Source organism: Centruroides sculpturatus, unplaced genomic scaffold (assembly GCF_000671375.1).
Source record: "Centruroides sculpturatus isolate CEXI.00-Female unplaced genomic scaffold, Cexi_2.0 scaffold5189, whole genome shotgun sequence".
Classification (NCBI taxonomy): Eukaryota; Metazoa; Arthropoda; class Arachnida; order Scorpiones; family Buthidae; genus Centruroides; species Centruroides sculpturatus.
The window spans coordinates 1-4774 of NW_019389277.1; the positions used below are offsets into that span (position 1 = coordinate 1).

Consider the following 4774-nt stretch of genomic DNA (forward strand, 5'->3'; position numbering starts at 1 on the left):
TCGCCAACTAACTGTTTGGAATGTTTAGAATGTCCATCCGAAAGTCCGAGCATTGAGTTCAATGGTCGTAGACTTGACAAAATTTAGAAAAAAACAACATAAAAAAATGTAACATTATTTTAGAAGAAAACAGCATCGCGTGAGATACGAGCGAAAGTTCTTCTAATTCTAGTGCTTTCATCAAATTGTTATTAAGATTCGGGAATAATTTAATTTCACTCAAATTTTTATTTCTTAATGAAATTATATTAGTTTCATAACATTAATATCAACGGCAAAGTTCTCGTAAATATATTCTTTGTAAAGTAAGTACCGTCTATATAATACTTATGTTTTTATTTGGTCTAATGTGAAGAACGAAGCTACTTGAGGAGCAATTCGAGAAAAAATGGAAAAAATATGACATACTGTAATGTATTATGTAACATGTTCGTTAAAAACACACACAAACGTGTATAAATAAAAAATACAAGGAAGCAAACCCTATGTAAAGATATGTGAGAACTGAATTTAGTACAATGAAAAAAGAAAAAGCTTTTGTTGACCAAGCAAACATTTCTTCTCTATAACCTCTCGCTTCCTGTACATGGTTTTAAAAATTCTCAGTAAACATACCTTATGTTAAAAAGGCACACTGGGCTTTTAAATGCCTTTACCACGTGTAAAAAAAAACATACTACGGCTGTTATCAAAATCAAGCAATAGCCTATTATATATATTTATATTTACTAAAAATACAAATGACACAAGTCATTAAATGTAAAATAATAATGTGGGTTTAGAATTAAATAGAATTTGTGTATAGTCCTGGATAGTAGCTAAGCAGATAGAAGAGAGCGACAGTAATAATGTCATGGCGAAAATTTTAGTTTTATTCGCTTTTATATGGTTTTATTAAACTAAAAAATTTCAAAATCCTTATAGTTTGTAGGGATTTCAAACCCGACGTAGATATGACCTACAATTTCGTGGGCGATGGGCCACCCACCGAATTCTTTCGACATGCTGTTAATGTAATCTTTACATAAAGTTGTTTGATTTGCGTAAATTTGAGCTTTTGTTATCCTGAGCAACATTTCGAATGAAAATCATTCGTTTGGATGCAATTTTTTTCTAAGAAGCGATAAAAGTAAGGGATGGAACCCCATAAGTTTGACCTATTGACCAGCAAGTATCGCCAGCACCTCACTGATAAGGAGAAAGACTTAAGTTTAAAATGGTAAATATATAATCAATTTATTCAAAATATCGACGATTGCTTAAGTACGATTTTTATCAATTTCCTTACAAGTAACATTCTTTGTTATACCAAGTTTAATAAGTGAAGATAGCAATGAGTAGATAACACTTATTATTTATAAATGAAATATATATANGCAAAACAATAACATTGTTATTTTATGAATCGTTTTTTGAAATATTTTACAAACATATAGTTTATTTTATTCTGGTCATTAATTTTTATTTAATTTCTGCAATTATTTCCATTGAAACTCTACCTACACTCATAAATACTTAATACGCATTTTTTTAAATTCATATTTTTATTAAAAAAAATAAGAACTGAGACGAGTCTTTCTGGTATATTAAACCATTTGTATCTGGTATATTAAACTATTTGTGGACACCACTGATAGTTGGAAGGCTTTAAAAATATTTAATTAGAACATATTGTATGTTGATTTGCATATACAAATGGTTTAATATACCAGAAAGACTCCGTTCTCACACTTTTAGTAAAAAGAATTTTAAAAAATGTGTATTAAGTATTTATGTGTGTAGGTAGAGTTTCAATAGTTCGTGCCTGAACAATGGGCTAGCCACCATGCAGTGTTTTAGATTTTCTTCGTGTGTCTCTCACCTAAACAGAATCCACTTTTCACAAAGGAAGTCCTGCTATAAATTACACCAATGGTAGATCATCCATGTGTTTTGTTGCCTTACTCCATCAATCCACTGACACAATTCTTAATGCAGACATTTTAATCTTTTGTGAATAAAGTTACATTTTACCTTTGTATATATGGAAACTTTTGGGAGACTCTGTAGATTGAATTTGATTCTATATTTACCATTTCTCATAATTCACGCAAAACGTCGACGACTGCTAAAATACGATTTTTATCAAATTCCTAACAACTAACATTCTTTGTTATACCAAGTTTAATAAGTGAAAACACAGCAATGAGTAAATAATACTTATTTATCATTTGTAAAATAGTATATTATATATATATATATATCTGATATAGAAATTTCAGTAACCATTGAAACTATTTTGTGTTTATGAAAAATTTCGAAATGAGTGAATTTATTTACTTTAATTACAGTGTTCTTCTTGATATTAAATAGTCCTCCAATGGATATAAGAATTAGAGTTCTTTCGAATCTCTTCATAAAATTTAAGATCTGAAAAATAATATAACTTAAATACCATTATTAATTTACAAGAAGTAAATGAAATTAAATACTTCCAATTTGTATTTAAGACGAAATGAGACAGATGACAAGTTATTGCATCTATTGAAATCGCTATAAATCTGAATACAAGAGAAGAACACAATTCGTAAAATTATAAACAAAACTCCGAAAAATATAAAAACTTCATAAAAACAACTACAAACACAACTAAGTCTTGAAACCTCACAAGAAATCAAAATACAGGAAAAAAACGTAGTGAATGAGAATATCGAAACTATGACACGAAATATAAGATTTGTGTGAAACAAAATCGCAATTGATGGGAGGAAACATGTATAATAAATAAGACATGCATAACAGATCGGTTAAACAAGCTCTGTACTCGAATGTAATTCTTGAATATACTCCCACATTTCCCAACGTCTCTGAATGACTTTTTCAATATCACGAAAGTTTCTTTTTTCTTCAATAACTCAAATTATCAAAGAGTTTAATTTCTCAAAACAAGTTATTATCAAAGCAAACAGAATAATGCTAACGAGATAAAAGTACAATAAAATGCAATACGGCATATAATATACAACACAGAATTTACGTGAAAAAATGATTTTAAACTTTGGTGAAGTTGAGAAACAGGGATAAAGAAAGAAATCGACGTATAACAGTTCAATACTTATTACAGTGTTACATATTACGAACACTGCTAAGCGTAAATTAAATATTGTGTTTGAGTGTTCGTGTTGGACACAAATGAAAATATCAGGGTTCAGAAACTTTCTTTGCTTGAAAAATTTAAACACGAAAAAATGAAGATTGTGTTCATAATTAACATCAAAATATAAATTACATTTACTGAAAGCCATTTTAATTAAGTATTGTTTGCAGACGAATTAAATTTCAAGTGTTTGCAATAACCACAAGAAATACATTAGAATAAAGGAAAACTTCTACCATTTTCTGGTATAAGTTGTAAAATCTGTTATTCGTATTAATTTTATAGGGATTACTTTATTGATAAATTCGATTTCATCAGTCGAAAAATTGTTTCGATTAAACAAGTGATACCCATTTTAATAATTATCTTCTTGTTCAAGTTTAAGAAGGAAGCTCACACTTCCTTATCCGTGGCCGAGCAAATAAAAGCACTGTACTTGCAATTTGTCGTGGATTTACACTTCACCAACTTCTGGTACTCATCGAAAGTTCGTATATAGTTAATCAGGTCCTTCCCTAATCTTTCCATATATGGTCTCGATTTTTATCTATTCAACTCCGTTCTCGAAATTAAGGAACAGACGGACAGACGACAGCGGAAATTTATAGGAATAAAATATTTTTAAATTGTAGCTCGATTAAAAAAAAATGTTTGTACAATTAGCTTGAATAACTACAATGAAACACTTGTGCGTTAATATCATGGAGCTGGTAAACGACGACATTGGCACTTGTCCTACGACAATATTATTACACAGCCTCCTGGATATGAGCAATACTGTTAATTGATTAAACTGTATATATTTCTCGATTCTGATTAATAATACATTAGCCTCCAAACAACTATTTATGTATATTAGAGTAAGAATAACCTGCTATAGTTGTACTAAATTTGTAAGTAATTTTTTCTTAAGCATATCTGGATAAGGTCCAGCATTTATACGGTCTAAAAATCTTTTATACATATAAACAACGCATGTAAAATATGTAATTAAATAAATATTACTAATTATTATATTGAAATATATCTTTATTTGGAAACAGGTACATTGAACATATCAACTACAGAGTATTATGTCTCGAAGCTGTTCTCAGATTCAGAAGACCAGAAAATACGGAGTAAAGGGAACTCGCCATCTGAAATATTTCAAAATATCAATATAATATAAAAAAAATATTTCAAATATATCAATTAATATTATAAAATTAGTTTAAATATACCTTAATCGGAAATTTCTTGGTGACGTTGAAGTAATCATTAGCAGATAAGCATAGAGACACTTTACCAAATCTCTTCATAAAATTCAGCATCTGCACAATAACTTATTGCTATTATTATATTAAAATCACAGAGACATTATGTAAATTTATCCGTAAATATAACAGATTCAAAATATTTGACCTTTAATTTCTGTTCTAAACTCAGATCGCAATTAGCAAATCTTCTTATATCTTGAAAGGATGTTTGCATCTGAAAGAGAAAAACAAAGCAAAAACATTTCATCAAATGTATACATTAAATTAAGTTTTTATTTTCATAAAACCTCTTACTTTTGACGTGGAAACAGACATCACAAATCCAACTAAAATACAGCCGAAACTTATTACAACACAAATTAAAAAAACAAAGATTTTCAAT

General features: G+C 28.7%; 1 long non-coding RNA gene across 1 annotated transcript; it reads right to left on the minus strand.

Annotated features, from left to right (window-relative positions):
* Positions 1-4170: 4170 nt before the first annotated feature.
* LOC111617218 lies at positions 4171-4606 on the minus strand. Its single transcript, XR_002755384.1, has 3 exons — positions 4538-4606; positions 4357-4446; positions 4171-4272 (listed from the first exon to the last, which is right to left on the minus strand). It is a non-coding gene; the product is annotated as an uncharacterized LOC111617218 (long non-coding RNA).
* Positions 4607-4774: the final 168 nt, after the last annotated feature.